This window comes from Pecten maximus, chromosome 6 (assembly GCF_902652985.1).
Source record: "Pecten maximus chromosome 6, xPecMax1.1, whole genome shotgun sequence".
Classification (NCBI taxonomy): Eukaryota; Metazoa; Mollusca; class Bivalvia; order Pectinida; family Pectinidae; genus Pecten; species Pecten maximus.
This window is the reverse complement of record NC_047020.1, coordinates 38,905,902-38,928,112: the sequence shown is the minus strand read 5'-3', so window position 1 is coordinate 38,928,112 and position 22,211 is coordinate 38,905,902. Positions and strand designations below refer to the sequence as shown.

Below are 22,211 nucleotides of genomic sequence, written 5' to 3'. Positions count from 1 at the left end.
AAGTGGAATAATGTCACTGATATTACACACAATTTATAATTTAGAAAATTTTGAAAATACATAACATAAAAGCCTTATTTTCACATAGAAAATTTAATGGAGATCAAAACCTTTTCGGCTCCCTATTAATTAGATTTCTGTTTGAACATCAAAAACGTTTGAACGACCGTGAGTGTTTATGTCCAGATAACATGACACCAGGTCATGGATACTCCTGAACCACCCAATCGACCGGTAACACCTAATTTGATTTTGTCTACGTTTAGCTTCAATTTTCTCAGTAATACAAATATAATTTTCCAGTGTAACAGTCAAAAAAGATTCAAATGAGAGAACTTGTTTGAAATGCTCTTTTTATCATAAGACAACTTAGGGTGGCGGTCTTCACCAATGATAATGGTCACATCTCATATATCACAGCTTACTGATAAGGGGAGATAACTGATTTGTAACAGTGACGAATCAAAGTCCTCAGTATTTGATTGAAGATATTTCAAACAAAAACAAAAACTAAAATACATAGATCCTGCATGTAATGATGTACTGTGACGATATTCTTTTCCTGAAGTTTTCAGACATCTGACAAGATGTCACCTGTTTGAAAATCTGATTTCAATCAATGCCTCTTTGAGTGAAGCTTCTCTGGATAACGATTACAACGTTAGAGTCATTTATTTATGCTACAATAAGCATCCTTTTATCATGACACTGCAGACGAAAATCTCTTTGTTGTAAAAATAAATGAACAGGAAAACAACATTCTCTCAACTCTCATTCTGCCTCATTTGTAAATATCACTTTAAATGACAACAAAAGACATCTCCGACATTAAGTGACCTTTGGTGAACTTTGGTGACCTCAAATGACCTTGGGTTGTCATGGGAAGGTTTGTGGGAAGGAGATACTTATTTGTTGTTTATCATGCGCTCCTCCCTAGTAATTTTTAAAGAGACATGCTTACTCTATTCAAACAAGTCTCTTAATGTATAATGCCTCATTTCACAACAAGCTCATTTGGCGGACTATTCAGCAAACACCATCAAAACTAAACACGTATTGTTGTGTCCAGTCGTCATGGAAACAAGCCATGAATAATCTCGACTCCCTACCGCAGTGGAGGACGGTTAAAAAGATAGAGCCGGAGATGCTTACATGCAATGCATTATAAATTGTCTCAGTCTAGACTAGGATTCCCATCTTTTAATCTCTAATCTTATCATGTGATTTTCAAAGTTATTTTTTCAAAGTTACAAACTTTTCACAATAAGATCTAGAATTTGATAAGCCAAGAGGTCAACCAAGGGGTCAGCCAAGAGGTCAGCCAAGAGGTCAACCAAGAGGTCAGCCTAGAGGTCAGCCTAGCCTTGGATGACCTTGAGTGTCATCTAGAGTGACCCCTGAACTATAGTTCTGAATGTTTAAAATCTGATGACATGACCAACAGTAACTTAATAAATTCTTTATCTTGTACTGGTATTATTTTTTTTTTAAGGAGCTGAAATGTAATTCAGATCTAAAATCAAATGCAGATGAGTTTGAAATTTATGCAGCTATAAATGTTTAGATATTTGACAAAAAATTGAAATTTGAAAATCTTTAAGAAAAAAAAAGTTGACCATTAATAAAGCTTTGGCGAACAGAATCCAAAATATTTTCTTCTATAAGTTATTTTAGCTGAATCTGTGTTCTTCACAATAACAGTTTTTCAGTATTGCATACCTACAGTGAAACTTTCTCATGAATATAAATATTGGTGTCAATTTAAAGATTTCATCTTGTTTTGTCCAGAAATATAAACAGGTCTATTCATAATGATAAGAATAAAAAGTTACCATAAATCTCGATGTTAAATGCAATATCAGAGCATGCATGTTAAACTACAATCTAATCAAAATCAGATGTACATATGCACTTTGCTACTCTCAATATGAACATCTGATTTTAATTGGACTGCAAATGCATATTACTACAGAGAAGTATGAATTTGTTTCTGATATCAGAATTTTGTGATGGATAGTCAATTCATATCTAGGCCATCAAACAAGACCTACAAGCTGTAATCTACAAGACGATACAAAACAGTCCATTACCAAGCTTATTATATCCAAATATAATTCCAATTTTTATAAACAATTTTTAAAAAATTGCCCCTTTAAATGCTAATTTTATGTACAGTCCTGCATACCAGTTATTCCTGTTGAGGTTTTGGCCCCAGGCGATGATATCGTTGCAACGATGATGGAGTAAAATTGTGTTAAATCTGTCGCCTCATTCTTGTCTAGAACATTATCTTAAAAGCATTGGATTCTTATTTCTGGTACATCTTGTGATAACAACACTTAACATAACATTTGAAATTCGATAAGATCACAAAAGATTGGCAATCTTGAAATTGTCGAAATTGTGGAGACTCGGAATTCGTGTAAATGTAAATCCAAGCTTTTCAATGACACAGACAGGAAGCGACTGGTTCCTTCATTTAACACAAGTTTATTATCATCACTTTGTCATCAGATTTAAACATTACCAGCCTACCAGTACATGAATACCCATATAAGCCATGAAAAGCAAGGCTGACAGTACATGCTGTCCATGTGTAGTCAGGTTTTGACAATTAAAATGTTTTCTTCCCTATCCACTTTTGATATTACGATGCCATAAATATATAGATATCAAGAAAACACATTATCATTTATTTCAAAACATTTCACCGACGACTCCTACCCCACAAACGTTGAATGAAAGTAAAAACTACTATCTGCAATATCGTAAGCATCAATATGATTCAACACAGTAGAAAACTGAACCCAATTTTTAAGAAAGCTATATCTGTATTAGAAAAAATAGTCACAGATTCTTTTGTCAAATTGCATAAAGTGAAATTTCACATGATATGAGGTACTCTACAATGAAGTAGACAACATTAATGCTGAGACATCTCATATCTGAGGGAGAATCAAACCCTCGTCTCCTTAAGCTTGCTAAAGGTAACTTGGCTACACTTTGAAAACCTCAGAATCAAACCCTCGTCTCCTAGTTTGCTAAAGGTAACTTGGCTACACTTTGAAAACCTCAGAATCAAACCCTCGTCTCCTAGCTTGCTAAAGGTAACTTGGCTACACTTTGAAAACCTGAGTGTATACATCTTGGTTCAATTCACCAATTACCTATAGCTATCTAGCAACATGGATCCTTCCTTGTTCAGCAGAAACATGGATTCCTCAACAATATTCAAAGTTCAGAGGTAAATGATGCTAAAAAAGCATGCTAGGTATTGCTAATCTGCGTTGTCGAAATAAACAAAAAGCAAAGCAAAATCTGATGATGAAATGTGTCCAACACTTGGCAAAAAACAACTGCTTTTGCAGTTTTTTGACCACATTTTTCTGGAAACATCGGACAAACATCAATTGCTTATGTGTATATTGTCCAGGCGTATATGGGCCGTCGTAATACATGTCCCCTACCGGCCCTGCAAAAATAGTAACAGTGACCTTAACCTTGACTCAAAAACCCTGAAACTCGAACTTGATCTGTAGCTACTCATACTGAAGTTACATACCAACTTTCAACAACAAACCTTGAAGCATGGCTGAGAAAAGTTCGCAAAACTGAGTGGACGGACTGACCGACAGACAGATGGACTTAAGGAAGAAATATATAGTCCTCCCAGTTTCACTGGTAGGGGACTAACAAGATGCCATAATTCATCACAGACTACAAAGAATGGCAAATGAGGATATGATTCATTCATAAGACAATACACTCTCCAGACTTAGCTGAAAACGATGAATGGCATATTTAAAATCTCAAAAAAAAAAAGGGAAAAACCACCCCTGAAGAAGCAAAAGTACACTGATGACTGGGGGAGGTCAAAGGTCAACAGAACAAGGTCGTTGAGGTTTTTGACTTCCTGCAATAATGTCTTTAAAGTCAGCATCTGGAGCAACATTGTCTATAATTGGTTTTGATTGGTTGGTTTACAGCTGCCTTATATTCACTATGGCCATGTGTCAAAATACCAAATCAAATCTCTCATTATATATTACATGTGAAGTTGTAACAATTCTCTAAATAAATATCACATCAAAACCCCTCATTATAACAACTAAAGTTGAAGGAGTCTTTTAAATAAGTCTCACATCGAAATCCCTCATTTAATAACACCTTAAGTTGTAAGTCTTCTAAATTAGTCTCGCATCACAACCCCTCATTATAACACCTAAAGTTGTAATAGTTTTCTAAATAAGTCTCACATCAAAACCCTCATCAAAACATATAAAGTTGTAGTAGTCTTCTGAATAAGTCTTGTATCAAACCCCTTATTATATAGAACACCTAAAGTTGTAGTAGTCTTCTGAATAAGTCTTGTATCAAACCCCTTATTATATAGAACACCTAAAGTTGTAGTAGTCTTCTGAATAAGTCTTGCATCAAACCCCTTATTATATAGAACACCTAAAGTTGTAGTAGTCTTCTGAATAAGTCTTGTATCAAACCCCTTATTATATAGAACACCTAAATTGTTGAAGTCTTCTGAATAAGTCTTGTATCAAACCCCTTATTATATAGAACACCTAAAGTTGTAGTAGTCTTCTGAATAAGTCTTGTATCAAACCCCTTATTATATAGAACACCTAAAGTTGTAGTAGTCTTCTAAATTAGTCTCGCATCAAAACCCCTCATTATATATAACACCTTACATTGTAGGAGTCGTCTAAATAATTTAAGTCTCGCACCAAAACCCCAAATAATATATAACACCTTAACTTGTAGGAGTTTTCTAAATATGTAATGTCTAATTTATCATGTGAAAATTTGATAAAGTAGAGGTAGCTAGGGTTGTTCTCATACATGTAAAAGTATGAATGAAATGTGTACTAGTGTTTACTTTATACTAAATAGTCCGTGTTTAAATATGAATTTCCTACTAGAGTAAGCACGGACAATGTTCTTCATCCTACAAGTCGTGTTTCTGTCAATTTCATGTTGCGGTCCATAAAAAGCCTTATCTATACTAAAACCATCCGGGCGAGAACTAGGTCACAGCGCCCTGGTTACGATTTACACACAGGTACAAATAGGTACATTCAGGAATCAGAATACCCAGTCAAGCAAATTAATTTCAAGTTTAAAACTTCAAATTTTACACCTGCCTATGTTTAAAATTTTACTTACACGCTTACGAATACTTTCAAGATGTTCATTGATTCGGAAATGATTTCCGTTTCTGTGTCAAAATTAGTTAATTTTGATCTCTAAATATTATTCATGATGATCAGGGCTTATGCATGACATGTTTGAATGTACTTTTCTAAATTGAAATGATTTCTCTTCTGTACTGTAAAATAATTGTTGCGTGGTTGGTTTTGTTTTGTTTAACATATCCCTTCAACAACTAAGGTACTTTAAGGACGGCCTCCCCTGTGTGCAAAATGCATGTGTGTGGTGAGCGAGTGTTGTTTTTAAATATTATAAAGCTATAGGTATTATGTCCAAGGAAAAATAGAATGTGTGTGATTTAGTCCGATCTGAACCTAGGTATTGAGACAAAGATCAATATTAATAGAATCAACAATTAATGTAACGGAACTGAACTAGAAAGAACTCCGGTAGCCAGGCAGCTCAAATGGTTTGAATGTTCAACTGGAGTTAAGAGACCACAGTTCAAGCCCTGTTGGTCTGTTCGTTGCATATTTTCTCTCCTGTTACAACTATATGACAGCTACACACTATAGCAGCCGTCTTTGGTGGTCAAAGTTGTAGGCAGATGCGTAAAAAAAAAGTCCATATGCACCGTTTTTTCTGACTTTTTCTTTTCAATCATCTTTTTCTTAAACCCCAGTGAAGGAAGTGTTACGCCCCATGTGTTGTGAAGGTAGTACAGTTATCCTTGATCTGAGACCAAAAAAAACTTTACTGGTACCTAGACATACGCATGTCAAGATTAGCACGCAAGCAGGCGTGCTCACATATGCATTTACATGCATGACAGATAAACAGGTCTAAGAGAAAAAGTGGAAAGATATGGCCGATACTCAATGTTAGGTTGTGAAATCTCACCTTCAACATCATATCTATCCTGACAAACAATACATGTGACAACTAAATACATTCTGGTATGTATCCATCAATACAATTAAACCTCTGTATAACATCAACTTCAAAGAAGGTCAAGGTCAGATTATTAAATAAAGTAAAATACTGTTACATATTATGCTTCTTTGTCAGAATACTTAACCACTAGCAATGGTGGCTTCAATTAAGTGACAGCTTCGGTCAAAGTGACATTCAATTTTCAAATACCGTTATCTATCTTCACACCAACTAAGTCCCATCCTTGTTATATAACTAAGTCCCAACCTTGTTATATAACCAAGTCCAACCCTTGTCATATAACCAAGTCCCACCCTTGTTATACAACTAAGTCCCACCCTTGTTATATAACTAATTCCCAACCATACACCCACATACACTATATCTAGTAATTATGCATGTTTCTCCAAAGATCCTGATCTCCAGTTGTAATCGTTTCTATCTACCCAAATATACATGTTACTCCTTCATAACACTTAATCCCTGAATCATGACTGTAATCCCTTTAAAAGCCTTGATTCATCAAACAATAAACACCAATGTTATATGCCAGTATCAAAAAAACAAAAAACAGAAAAAAAAGTGACATATCAAATATTTTATACACTTCCTCCTCTCCCCCTTTGATTGTTAAAGTTGATTGGCATTTATATATTGCTGCAGAAGACATTTGCAAGAACACAAAAAAAAAACCTCTGCCACCTCCTGAGGAGATGATGACGATAAAGCTGTCGTTTTACACACTACAGACTTTGCAGGTCTTGAATGTTAATTGAAGATAAAGTGCAGAAGAAATATATAATATATATGGCCCCTTAGACCTGTTGTAAACCTTGATATAATTTCAGAGATTCAAAAATCTGATAGACAGCAGCACCTTCCTAGGTCTGACACACACAACTATTGTATCTGGGAAAATGTACCTGGATAGTTTGGTAAAAAGGTTTGGGTTTGGTTTCGCTTGTTTAAGGCCCTATTAACAGCTAGGGTCATTTAAGGACGTGCCAGGTTTTGGAGGTGGAGGAAAGCTGGAGTACCCGGAGAAAAAACACAGACCTATGGTCAGTACCTGGCAACTGCCCCACATGGGTTTCAAACTCGCAACCCAGAGGTGGAGGGCTAGTGATAAAGTGTTGGAACAACTTAACCACTCGGCTATCAGGCCCCTTCGAACTAAAGAGGTTTTATTTCAAAAAGGTATGCAGACAGGTAATGTGGGAAAAGGTTTCATTGAAATCAACTGCAGATATGTTGTTTTTTTTCAAAATAAAATCTATCAGTGAACAAGACAGTATGATCCTAGTACCAAAACCCACTCCAGCTATCAGAACCACCGACATACATTGTGTAAAATCAAACAATACCTTGTCTTTTGTACCAATTCCCTACCATTTTCTACGTTTTTCCTAATATACTTCAATTTCCAGAATTCTCCATACACTATATCTACATTCCAAATTCTTCCAAACATTACACTCTACATTCATATTCCTAAAACTTCCATACACTACTTTCATTATCTTGAACCTTTTTGAAATATTATATAACTCGAGTTGATCTGTTTTCTTTCTCTTCCATCCTTTCTCCTCTTCCATCCTTTCTTTTCCATCATCCTTTCCCCACATACACAGGTTCCTACCGAGTCCTCACTTTCCTATTCCTTCCATAATTCTCCACTTTTGCTTCCTCCTCCTCTTCCACACCTTAAATCCATCTTTCCTCTTCTACTCTGTCCATTTTCCATCCTCTTCTTCTTCCACCTCCCTCCCTAATCTTTCCACCTTCCTTCCTTTACTCTGGCCACCTTCCCTCCTCCACTCTTTCCACCTTCCCTGCTCTACTCGTTCCTTTACTCTTCATCCCCCTTTTCCCTTCCACTTTCCTTCCCCTTCTTATTCCTCTGACCCCCCACACACACAGTCCAGACATCTGATTAAATTATAAGTTGAATTAGTTTAAAGCAAATGTTTTCAGAAAAATATAATCTGATTTATTTACTATTTATTTTTTTCTGTATATACAGAAGCTAAAAAGAGTGAATTTGAATTCTATATCAAAGCAATTCAAATTAAATGGTTGGCCTTATCATAACAGTACGTATGTCCCAGACAGAGAACGGTTACTGGTTGACAGAAAACTATGCTATACCCCCAATAGTAGTGATGTTCCTCCAGCCTATCTTCAGACAGGTAATTACACTGGTGTAAGGGAGGTGCAGTATGTTCCGTGAAGGTATTCTACCAAATATACTGAATTCCTATCCGAACAAATTAAATCATTTAATAGAACCTTGAATAGTATGCAGTTAGGTAGGGAAAAAAAACTCCACTAAAGATAAGATATACATGACGTATTATGCTATACATTTGCAGTTACAAAACACGGCATGTTCTGAAGGAACATGTATAGTAAGGAATATGTATTATAAGGAACCTGTTTTGTAAGGAACCTGCATTATACAGAAACCAGTCCATAAAGAATTAGAGTTCTCTTGACATTTCTATATGATGGACTTGTATCTTAAACCTATATTATTAAGAACCTGTATCATAAGGAACCTTTATTATAAGGAACCTGTGTTTTAAGGAACCTGTGTTATAAGGAATATGTATTGTAAGTAACCTGTATTGTAAGGAACCTGTATTATAAGGAATCTGTATTGTTAGGAACCAGTCCATAAAGGATAAGACTTCTCTTGATATTTGCATATAATGAACTTAATTATAATGTAAAGAACGTATATTATAAGAAACCTATATTGTAAAGAACCTGTATTATAAGGAATTCATGTTATAAGGAACCTGTATTTTAAGGAACCTGTAGTGTACCTGCATATAATTGCATTCCCAGGTATAACAAATACTACATGTATACATGTCTGTTCTCTTTATAACAGGAGTACCTCGGAGTAGAATAATTAATGATATATATTTTTGTGTCAAGTAAATAAAAAAGATTCAAATGAAAGATCAACTGTCCAATCAAAATGCCACTTAGAAAACACAGGAAAATGATAAACATAATTATAAGTCAACTGTGTTTTAATGAGATCGACTGAAAAATGTAGGAGGATCTCTGTACAAAAAAAAAGTTTACGACCAACGGAGGGATGACCGCCCACATACCATAATACTCCTGTCAAAATGTTACGGGTATTTTAAACAGGAAACATTTATAGTAAATACTTGCATGAAACAATTACTGGATAATAGTCATTAACATATAAGAAGCTTCACATCAATACATCATTATAAGTAAGGAGAACTGTCTTACCTTTAATTCTATCTCAACAGGTAATTAAATTCCAGAGAGCATGTTAACGACCGGTTAAGTGTGTAGTACCATATTTTGTCACTTTACAACAAAAGCTGTTTGGCCACTCCATCACCTCTTCCATAATAAACGATCCATTAAATAGCGAAGTCAGCAATCTCCATAACACCACCAGTGGGTGGTTCACCACCAAATTTTACGAAAACAAAACCGCACGTCTTTTTACAAATTTTGTAACATAGAATCCATGAATGATTGTTTAGATGGAATTTTAAAAGGAAATAGACAATATTTTTTAAAAAATAAAATAAAATTTGCCGATACACCTGTGAATCTGTTGTACACTAACCACCGCTCCTGTCAATTACTGATGGGGATGTGTACGCCACAGGTGTTAGCTACCTACTGGGTTAATCTGCCTACTCTGGGTTATATATATACTAGGTTTTGTATGTATACACTGCCGGGAGTATCAGCAGTGTCGGATCGTCAGTCTAACCTGGTACTCCGGGTATGTAGATTAACTCACAACCTCATGTCAGCAACAACCTGTCTATAAAGGTCAGCTCTCCATCTCTTATCACCTGTGACAACCTGTCTATAAAGGTCAGCTCTCCATCTCTTATCACCTGTGACAACCTGTCTATAAAGGTCAGCTCTCCATCTCTCATCAACTGTGACAACCTGTCTATAATGGTCAGCTTTCAATCTGTCATTACTGACAACCTGTCTATAAAGGTCAGCTTTCAATCTGTCATTACTGACAACCTGTCTATAATGGTCAGCTTCCAGTGTATTATTACCTCAGACCTGTCTATAATGGTCAGCTTTGCATCTGTCATTACTGACAACCTGTGTATAAAGGACAATTTCTAGTCCTATTACCTCAGATATCCTGTCTATAAAGGTCAGCTCCCATTGTCACATTACCTAAGACAACCTGTCTACAAAGGTCAGCTCCCATTTTATCATTACCTCAGACAACCTGTCTATAAAGGTCAGCTCACATTGTATCATTACCTCAGACAACCTGTCTATAAAGGTCAGCTCCCATTGTATCATTACCTCAGACAACCTGTCTATAAAGGTCAGCTCCCATTGTATCATTACCTCAGACAACCTGTCTATAAAGGTCAGCTCCCATTGTCCCATTACCTCAGACAACCTGTCTATAAAGGTCAGCTCCCATTGTATCATAACCTCAGACCACCTGTCTATAAAGGTCAGCTCCCATTGTCCCATTACCCCAGACAGCTTGTCTATAAAGGTCAGCTCCCATTGTATCATTACCTCAGACAACCTGTCTATAAAGGTCAGCTGCCATTGTATCATTACTTCAGACAACCTGTCTATAAAGGTCAGCTGCCATTGTATCATTGCCTCAGACAACCTGTCTATAAAGGTCAGCTTCCACTATATCATTACTTCAGACAACCTGTCTATAAAGGTCAGCTGCCATTGTATCATTGCCTCAGACAACCTGTCTATAAAGGTCAGTTTCTATTGTATCATTACTTCAGACAACCTGTCTATAAAGGTCAGCTGCCATTGTATCATTGCCTCAGACAACCTGTCTATAAAGGTCAGTTTCTATTGTATCATTACTTCAGACAACCTGTCTATAAAGGTCAGCTGCCATTGTATCATTGCCTCAGACAACCTGTCTATAAAAGTCAACTCCCATTGTATCATTACCTCAGACAACCTGTCTATAAAGGTCAGCTCCCATTGTATAATTACCTCAGACAACATATCTATAAAGGTCAGCTCCCATTGTATCATTACCTCAGACAACCTGTCTATAAAGGTCAGCTCCCATTGTATCATTACCTCAGACAACCTGTCTATAAAGGTCAGCTTCCATTGTATCATTACCTCAGACAACCTGTCTATAAAGGTCAGCTCCCATTGTATCATTACCTCAGACAACCTGTCTATAAAGGTCAGCTCCCATTGTATCATTACCTCAGACAACCTGTCTATAAAGGTCAGCTTCCATTGTATCATCACCTAAGACAACCTGTCTATAAAGGTCAGCTCCCATTGTATCATTACCTCAGACAACCTGTCTATAAAGGTCAGCTCCCATTGTATCATTACCTCAGACAACCTGTCTATAAAGGTCAGCTTCCATTGTATCATCACCTCAGACAACCTGTCTATAAAGGTCAGCTCACATTGTATCATCACCTCAGACAACCTGTCTATAAAGGTCAGCTCCCATTGTATCATTACCTCAGACAACCTGTCTATAAAGGTCAGCTCCCATTGTATCATTACCTCAGACAACCTGTCTATAAAGGTCAGCTCCTATTGTATCATTACCTCAGACAACCTGTCTATAAAGGTCAGCTCCCATTGTCGCATTACCTCAGACAACCTGTCTATAAAGGTCAGCTCCCATTGTCGCATTACCTCAGACAACCTGTCTATAAAGGTCAGCTCCCATTGTATCATTACCTCAGACAACCTGTCTATAAAGGTCAGCTCCCATTGTCGCATTACCTCAGACAACCTGTCTATAAAGGTCAGCTCCCATTGTATCATTACCTCAGACAACCTGTCTATAAAGGTCAGCTCCCATTGTATCATTACCTCAGACAACCTGTCTATAAAGGTCAGCTCCCATTGTATCATAACCTAGGACAACCTGTCTATAAAGGTCAGCTCCTATTGTATCATTACCTCAGACAACCTGTCTATAAAGGTCAGCTCACATTGTATCATCACCTCAGACAACCTGTCTATAAAGGTCAGCTCCCATTGTATCATTACCTCAGACAACCTGTCTATAAAGGTCAGCTCCTATTGTATCATTACCTCAGACAACCTGTCTATAAAGGTCAGCTCCCATTGTATCATAACCTAGGACAACCTGTCTATAAAGGTCAGCTCACATTGTATCATTACCTCAGACAACCTGTCTATAAAGGTCAGCTCCCATTGTATCATTACCTCAGACAACCTGTCTATAAAGGTCAGCTCCCATTTTATCATTACCTCAGACAACCTATAAAGGAAGATTCCCACAGTCCTCTTACCTCAGACAACCTGTGTATTAAGGACAGCTTCTTGCATCTCATCAGCCCATGCAGACTTGTTCATACAGAAAGATTTTTATTAGAAGAATTTTGTTTCAATAGTTTTATGAGATTCATGTACTATGTTCCCAAACTATAACTGACATTATCTTATCCTTTAAATCAACAAGACACATATAGACAACTACATAAAATATGAAACAATAAAAAATCTACACTTACTGTTCTGTTGATTATCTAAAACAATAAAACCATTTACCTATTTTTTTATGTATATAAAACAGTATGTCCAGGTGTAGATAGGTATTGTATGCACGTATGTAGGTAATAACTTAAATTTTCTCCTAAAATCAGACCCTGCAGCTTTGATGTTGTTAATTATTTCCTTATTTTAAACACATATTTCATTCATTACAAGCACCTGCAACAGGTTTGCGTTTTGCATGAAGGAAATACATAAAATTCACAGACGAATCAAAATCCTCTTGTTCATTAGAAACATTTCAACACATTCTTCTACGCCCCTTTACTGTTCACCGTGCCAATAGGAGTCATAAAAGTAACGAAACACTGAAATAAATAATTGTTTGCCTTTGAGTATAATGGTTTTAACTGGTGGATGTTGGTTACCGTGGTGGACTGTTGGTAAACGGTTTATTTAGCTTATCACTCCACCAGAGGTCTGTGGCAGAAGCCATGCATGTTCTTTTATGACACCTCAATTTGTCTACATTCAGGGTAAATTAATCATGAAGGTGGGTCTCTGTTTCCCCACATAAATTTGTGATGGCAATCAGGTCTTATGACTACAATGAGATAGGGTGCAGCGTCCCTATTAAGTTGTCGGATTTACTGAAGGTCACAGCCAAAAAAAGACTTGTGTTTCTTGTTTCCCCCAATTTGGAATCCAGTAACTTAAATGACAGGTTTTTATGGCCTGATCGAGATAAGCATTACTAAGATTCCCTATTTAGATGTCTAACTTGCCAAATGACAAGGTCAAAGTTCAACTCCAAGGTCAAAGTTCAACAAGGTAACATGCAGTCACTGAAGATTTGTAGTTTCGAGCACTGCTCAAACCCTACATAGGGGCCCTAGCTGACTCTGTCAAAATCATTTGTAACACTATAAAAGTATGTTTCCTGCATTCAATTGAAGGTCAAAGGTCAAGGTTGTTGGCCTCTATAGTGACTTTTGTCATGAAGTTTGTAAATCAATTAAAAGTTTGTGAATTTTGTGTCATGTGAAACAAATCAGCAAAATATAGTCTGTTTAGTTGTCACAGTGACAGTTGTGTGATAACTACAAATCCATCCATCAACATACAGTTGTCATAGTGACAGTTGTGTAAATTACAAATCCATCCATCAACATACAGTTGTCATAGTGACAACTGTTCGGTAAACTACAAATCCATCAACATACAGTTGTCATAGTGACAGTTGTGTGGTAAACTACAAATCCATCAACATACAGTTGTCATAGTGACAGTTGTGTGGTTGATTACAAATCCATCAACATACAGTTGTCATAGTGACAGTTGTGTGGTTAATTACAAATCCATCAACATACAGTTGTCATAGTGACAGTTGTGTGGTAATTACAATCTCAACATAATGTCAATGACAGTTTGTGTGGTTGATTAATCCATCACAACAGTTGTCATAGTGACTTGGTTTGTTACTACAAATCCATCAATACAGTGTCAAGTTGTCATAGTGACAGTTGTGTGGTTAATTACAAATCCATCAACATACAGTTGTCATAGTGACAGTTGTGTGGTAATCTACAAATCCATCAACATACAGTTGTCATAGTGACAGGTGTGTGGTTGATTACAAATCCATCAACATACAGTTGTCATAGTGACTGTTGTGTTGTATACTACAAATCCATCAACATACAGTTGTCATAGTGACTGTTGTGTGGTTAATTACAAATCCATCAACATACAGTTGTCATAGTGACTGTTGTGTGGTTAATTACAAATCCATCAACATACAGTTGTCATAGTGACTGTTGTGTGGTTAATTACAAATCCATCAACATACAGTTGTCATAGTGACAGTTGTGTTGTATACTACAAATCAGCTGACATACAGTTGTCATAGTGACAGTTGTGTTGTATACTACAAATCAGCTGACATACAGTTGTCATAGTGACAGTTGTGTAGTATACTACAAATCAGCTGACATCCAGTTGTCATAGTGACAGTTATGTAGTATACTACAAATCAGCTGACATCCAGTTGTCATAGTGACAGTTGTGTATACTACAAATCAGCTGACATCCAGTTGTCATAGTGACAGTTGGGTGGTAAACTACAAATCCATCAACATACAGCTGTCAGAGTAATGGTTGTGTGGTATACTACAAATCAGCTGACATACAGTTGTCAGAGTAACGGTTGTGTGGTATTATATGTACTACAAATCTACTGATACAGTTGTCAGAGTAATGGTTGTGTGGTATGTACTACAAATCTACTGATACAGTTGTCATAGTAACGGTTGTGTGGTATACTACAAATCAGCTGACATACAGTTGTCATAGTAACGGTTGTGTGGTATACTACAAATCAGCTGACATACAGTTGTCATAGTAACGGTTGTGTGGTATACAAATCAGCCGACATACAGTTAGTTATCATAATAACGTTTTAGTATGAAGTCATTGTAAGGATGTATACGTTAATTTTATATGATTTTAATTTGTTAGGATTGAAATTCTAGTCAAGTTGATGATAACTTATTTTTTCCCCTCAATCTAATCAACGCAATGTACATCATTGTAAGTTATGTAATCCAGCCATATCATATAGCCATTATATAGGAATCACTGCTGTCAATTATAATATACACAACAGTTTTCCGGCAATTAAATGTATTCACATGATATATATTTATAGGGAAGTTATTCCTTTGTGGATATTGAATAAAGAGATTGTGAAACTGCCCACAGCTGTATAACTTTTTATATAATTATCTAAATACGAAAACTTGATGAAAATTAATATTCCAGTTTTGTCCGCAACATACAGCGATTTCATTTTTAACAAGTTATGATTCAGTACCTCCCCTATTACCAACATAAATCACCACTATTTTCATTACTCTTCATGCAAGCCATTTTCATTTTTATCAAAATACCACAAAATTACCACAACAAAGAAGTGTTCCATTTCAGCAAGAAAATTTCAGTGTTACCTAACATGAATGTGAAATCATCCAAGTAATGTTCCCTATTTTACAAGTCATGGACTATGTTCAAGCAAATCGGTACAACACAAATTATGTTCAGCATTATCTGTAAATTACATACCGCAGACCCACCTCATAACCACTATAACCTACTTCATCTCATACCCAACTCCCCGAGTTCACCTCATACCCACCTCCCCCAGTCTCACCTCATACCCACCTCCCCCAAGTCACACCTCATACCCACCTCTCCCAGTCACACCTCATACCCATCCTCCCCCAGTCACACCTCATACCCACCTCCCCCTGTCTCATCCTCATACCACCCTCCCCCAGTCTCACCTCATACCCACCTCCCCCAGTCTCACCTCATACCCACCTCCCCAGTCTCACCTCATACCCACCTCCCCTAGTCTCACCTCATACCCACCTCCCCTAGTCTCACCTCATACCCACCTCCCCCAGTCTCACCTCCCCTAGTCTCACCTCATACCCACCTCCCTAGTCTCACCTCATACCCACCTCCCCCAGTCTCACCTCATACCCACCTCCCCTAGTCTCACCTCATACCCACCTCCCCAAATCTCACCTCATACCCACCTCCCCTAGTCTCACCTCATACCCACCTCCCCTAGTCTCACCTCATACCCACCTCTCCCAGTCTCACCTTATACCCACCTCCCCAGTCTCACCTCATACCCACCTCCCCCAGTCTCACCTTATACCCACCTCTCCCAGTCTCACCTTATACCCACCTCCCCCAGTCTCACCTCATACTCACCTCCCCCAGTCTCACCTGATGCCCACCTCCCCCAGTCTCACCTCATACCCACCTCCCTAGTCTCACCTCATACCCACCTCCCCAGTCTCACCTCATACCCACCTCCCCTAGTCTCACCTCATACCCACCTCCCCTAGTCTCACCTCATACCCACCTCATACCCACCTCCCCAGTCACACCTCATACCCATCTCCCCCAATCTCACCTCATACCCACCTCCCCGGTCTCACCTCATACCCACCTCCCCCAGTCTCACCTCATACCCACCTCCCTAGTCTCGCCTCATACCACCCTCCCCTAGTCTCACCTCATACCCACCTCCCTAGTCTCGCCTCATACCCACCTCCCCCAGTCTCACCTCATACCCACCTCCCCTAGTCTCACCTCATACCCACCTCCCCAGTCTCATCTTATACCCACCTCCCCCAGTCACACTTCATACCCAACTCCCCTAGTCTCGCCTCATACCCACCTCCCTAGTCTCGCCTCATACCACCCTCCCCTAGTCTCGCCTCATACTACCCTCCCCCAATCTCCCCTCAAACCCACCTCCCCTAGTCTCCCCTCAAACTCACCTCCCTAGTCTCCCCTCAAACCCACCTCCCCTAGTCTCACCTCAAACTCACCTCCCGTAGTCTCCCCTCAAACTCACCTCCCCCAATCTCACCTCCCTTGTCTCCCCTCAAACCCACCTCCCCTAGTCTCCCCTTAAACCCACCTCCCCTAGTCTCCCCTCAAACCCACCTCCCCTAGTCTCCCCTCAAACCCACCTTCCCTAGTCTCCCCTTAAACTCACCTCCCCTAGTCTCCCCTCAAACCCACCTCCCCTAGTCTCCCCTTAAACTCGCCTCCCTAGTCTCCCCTCAAACCCACCTCCCCTAGTCTCCCCTCAAACTCACCTCCCCCAATTTCCCCTCAAACCCACCTCCCTAGTCTCCCCTCAAACCCACCTCCCCTAGTCTCCCCTCAAACCCACCTCCCCTAGTCTCCCCTCAAACTCACCTCCCTAGTCTCCCCTCAAACTCACCTCCCCCAATTTCCCCTCAAACCCACCTCCCCTAGTCTCCCCTCAAACCCACCTCCCTAGTCTCCCCTCAAACCCACCTCCCCCAATCTCCCCTCAAACCCACCTCCCTAGTCTCCCCTCAAACCCACCTCCCCCAATCTCCCCTCAAACCCACCTCCCTAGTCTCCCCTCAAACCCACCTCCCCCAATCTCCCCCTCAAACCCACCTCCCCTAGTCTCCCCTCAAACCCACCTCCCCAATCTCCCCCTCAAACCCACCTCCCTAGTCTCCCCTCAAACCCACCTCCCCCAATCTCCCCTCAAACCCACCTCCCCCAATCTCCCCTCAAACCCACCTCCCCAATCTCCCCTCAAACTCACCTCCCCCAATCTCCCCTCAAACTCACCTCCCCTAGTCTCCCCTCAAACTCACCTCAAACCCACCCTCCCCTAGTCTCCCCTCAAACTCACCTCCCCCAATCTCCCCTCAAACCCACCTCCCCTAGTCTCCCCTCAAACTCACCTCCCTAGTCTTCCCCTCAAACTCCACCTCCCCTAGTCTCCCCTCAAACCCACCTCCCCTAGTCTCCCCTCAAACCCACCTCCCCTAGTCTCACCTCAAACCCACCTCCTCTAGTCTCCCCTCAAACCCACCTCCCCTAGTCTCACCTCAAACTCACCTCCCTAGTCTTGCCTCATACCACCCTCCCCTAGTCTCGCCTCATACTACCCTCCCCCAATCTCCCCTCAAACCCACCTCCCCTAGTCTCACCTCAAACTCACCTCCCCAGTCTCACCTCATACCCACCTCCCCCAGTCTCATCTCATCCACCCCCCCTAGTCTCACCTCATATCCACCTCGCCAAGTCTCATCTCATATCCACCTCCCCAGTTTCACCTCATGCCCACCCTGTACAGTAAAATGAGAAATGAGATTATGAAGTACATGTTTGTGATATGAATGATGTTTTCCATGTAATACTTAACTTCACATAAAATCATCACAAACATTTCACATTTTACAGTAAAAATATACATGTTATTCCATGACAGTTATTGTGTAACCGTAGCTTGCATTCATAAACAAAATTTCATATCCCGCTTACTTTCCTTACATTTTCAGTCAAAGAAATCTTTTCATGATAGAACATCTTAAGTTAAAAACACATGTATCTAAATGTTCTTCAATAATTTATAAGGCAGCCTCCATTTTACTTTAAAAACATTTTAACAAAAAAACACAAGTAACATCATGTTTCTAACCCACCTTTCCAGGTTAATGGTTAGGACAGTAGGTAAGTCAGGTGAAACAGGTATCTAAGGTATGTCAAATGATTTACCTGGCCTGAATGACAGAGGATTCTGATGCAGTGAGATGCAGATCAAAGCTGGAGGTAACTGACACAGGTGCGCTTTCTCCTGTGTAAGCCCTGACTAGCCATCAAAGGCCTGCTCCAGTCCAGGAGACCTCCCTCTCAAACAAATCTCCTGACAAACCCCATTTGTAAAACTGAGAAAACAAAAACAGTAAACACAATTAAAGTGCATCTACTTGTAAATGAGGACAAATATTCACCTGTAAATCGGGACAGATATTTACATGTAGGTGGGGACAAACATCTACCTGTAAATAGGGACAGACATCAAACTAAAAATGCGGACAGACATCTACCTGTAATTTGGATAGATAGTGAGATACCTACCTGTAAATGGGGACTGACATTTACCTGTAAATGGGGACAAATATTCACCTGTAAATGGGAACAGACTTCTACCTTTAGATGGGGACAGATATCTATCTACCTGTAAATGGGGACAGACATCTACCTTTAGATGGGGACAGAGTCCCCACAGACATCTATCTACCTGTAAATGGGGACAGACATTTACCTGTAAAATGGGACAGACATCTACCTGTAAATGGGGACATCTATCTACCTGTTAATGGGGACAGACATTTACCTGTAAATGGGGACAGACATCTATCTACCTGTAAATGGGGACAGACATTTACCTGTAAAAGGGACAGACATCTACCTGTAAATAGGGACAGACATTTACCTGTAAATGGGGACAGACATCTACCTGTAAATAGGGACAGACATTTACCTGTAAATAGGGACAGACACTCTACCTGTAAAAAGGGACAGACATTTACCTGATAATGGGGACAGACATTTACCTGTAAAAGGGGACAGACATCTACCTATAAATGGGGACAGACATTTACCTGTTTATGGACTCATATACCTGTAAATGGGGACAGACACCTACCTGTAAATGTAAATGGGGACAGACATCTACCTGTAAATAGGGACAGACATTTACCTGTAAATGGGTACAGACACTCTACCTGTAAAAACGGACAGACATTTACCTGATAATGGGGACAGACATTTACCTGTAAAAGGGGACAGACATCTACCTATAAATGGGGACAGACATTTACCTGTTTATGGACTCATATACCTGTAAATGGGGACAGACACCTACCTGTAAATGTAAATGGGGACAGACACCTACCTGTAAATGTAAATGGGGACAGACTTCGACCTGATTAAAGGCCTGTATTCACTACTGCATCAAACTGTAAAAAAAATCATTTATGAATATATCTTTTGTTTTGTTTTTGTTTATACTAGATTTCACTATAATTTTTATGCTAAATACTTGTCAACTTACCCCTATAAATAAAGGTGACCTTGACCAAGTTTATTTCCATATGCATAACATCTGGTGTTTTGTCTGTGTATTGTGTGACTTTTTATTTACAGTGATTTACTTAAAACTCCAAGCAAGCTTGGTGTATTTTTTTTTATAATACAATGTCTTCTTTATGAAAGACCAAATAATTGTTTTTTGAAGAACCAGTTTTACAAGACCACTCTTCCCTATCTAGACATTACTTTTCATTTGTTGAATTTTTTAAAGAAGCTGAATAATACAAAACTATGATTTTACCTTTTGATACCTCCCCTCATAGGAAACCATTTAGAACTGAAGACATCACCCCTTGGTCTTGACAGTTTCACTAATCACCGCTAGGTTGCCATCTGACCTTGAAATGGACAGCAGACATGGTTTTCTTTCTGAACACATCAACCTGTTGAATAAGAAGTCATAAAAGTTACAAAATAAACATAAAACAGTGACAAAGAACACATAAATAATGACAAAATACACATAAAGTAATGACAAATCTGGCCCTGGTGACCTTGGAGACAGAAACGAGACAATTACATAGAATAAAATGTGTAGTTGGTAACCCTATAATGGCCCTGCAGTAAAACCATCACCTACGATGATGAGCCACTCAGCCAGCTATACACTGGGACAGATTGAAATTCCAGAGGAGGCATAAATATAAACTAAAGGAATTTGATTTCAATGCAAAAGGTGGAGTTCTCCAAATTTCAGATGATACCATTTTCAAAATACTGTATTGAAGGCCAGAAGGCCGATATATTCTCAGGCTCAAAGTTGTACGGTAGGTCATATCACTGGACAATTTCAGGTTTAAAAGGTAATTCTGTCAAGTCAGTGTGCTGGGTTTCGAACTAGCAACTTCTGGCTCTCAAGGCAAACATCCTACCACTAGGCCTACAGGCTAAAGGGATTTTTCAGCTAGTCTGATATGGAGCGGGAAGGATATCATAATCAATTATTTCTGCCTAGGCAAAAATATTTATATTATGACATCCTTCCCGTGCCATAGCCCGAGCTAGATTGCGTGACCGGGTGCTCTCCACTTTTACAATTTATTATATAGATCTAGCCCTGTTAGAAAAATGTCTCCAAAAGTAAATCTGTCGAAATAACCAATTATGGCCATTGCTATAATCAACCTCATCGCCAACTGTTTTATAATAAGTAATGATATAGATGGTAAATGTGTCGGGATGATGTTCTTCTAAGACAGCAAAGATGAATAAAAGTGCGCGAAATCTCAAACGAGCAAGGAAGTGGCATCATCGTGATACAATTAGATATGGGACTGGGTCCAAATATCCGGAAAGTGTCTGTATAATGTGTTCCAAATCTCAATATTCAACAGCCCAACAGCCCAAGCATGCTGCCTTTTTAAAGATGAAAACTTTGAACGAATTCCCCTCCCAATAAAGACCAATCTCTCGCAATCAAATGCTGCATGGTTTGGGTAACTGGCTTTTCACACACATTGACGTGGAATCCATCGATCCGCTGCAAAATTTAGTGAACTTATTTCTCTTGATTACTGAAAAACTAAAATATTCCAGAGGGACTTTGGTGCTCACTAAGTCAGGTTACAAATACAATAAAGAAAATAAATAATTATCAAAAAAACTTTCACAACATCTGCGAAACAGTTTAGAAAAAATCTATATTGTTTAGACTCTTCGCTCTTGTCGGCTTAGATGGAAGCCCACGAGGGGTCTATACGGGAAAAATTATGTGATCAAGCACGTGACTCCCCCATACTTTTTAACGTTCGGGGAATCGAACCCCTGTGAACAAGTCATGGTTACAACTGCCGCGTTGCGCCACTTTACTGAAAATAAGTTTAACTCTAATTTAACCCTTTATCTGCGTCAATGGAAAAGTTTGTGTCATACCCTACAATATCAAATGTAATCTGAATGACATTGACCTTTGACAGGAGCCGCGACAGCTCAGTCAGTTAGAGCGCTGGCCACGTAACCTCAGGTGAAGATCCGAGGTGTGTGGTTCGACACTCGTGTCTGTTTGTGTATTTCGAGAAGCTGAGAAACAGGCCAGTCTGTGCTGTCGTGGTTGTGTCTTTGGGCAAGACACATAACCATAATCGCTCTGGATG

General features: G+C 39.1%; 1 protein-coding gene across 5 annotated transcripts in view; it reads right to left on the bottom strand.

Annotated features, from left to right (window-relative positions):
* LOC117329741 (periostin-like) overlaps positions 1-21,363 on the bottom strand; it is a 68,725-nt gene extending 47,362 nt beyond the window's left edge. For 3 of the 5 annotated variants that reach the window (XR_004533257.1, XM_033887845.1, XM_033887848.1), the window contains exons 1-3: positions 20,360-21,363; positions 19,922-19,985; positions 18,739-18,908 (exon numbers count right to left, since the gene is read on the bottom strand). The gene's annotated coding sequence lies outside the window, so the exon portion shown is untranslated. Of the gene's footprint in view, positions 1-18,738; positions 18,909-19,921; positions 20,035-20,359 lie in introns of those variants that run through there. The other 2 variants (XM_033887847.1, XM_033887846.1) reach the window with 2 other exon arrangements.
* Positions 21,364-22,211: the final 848 nt, after the last annotated feature.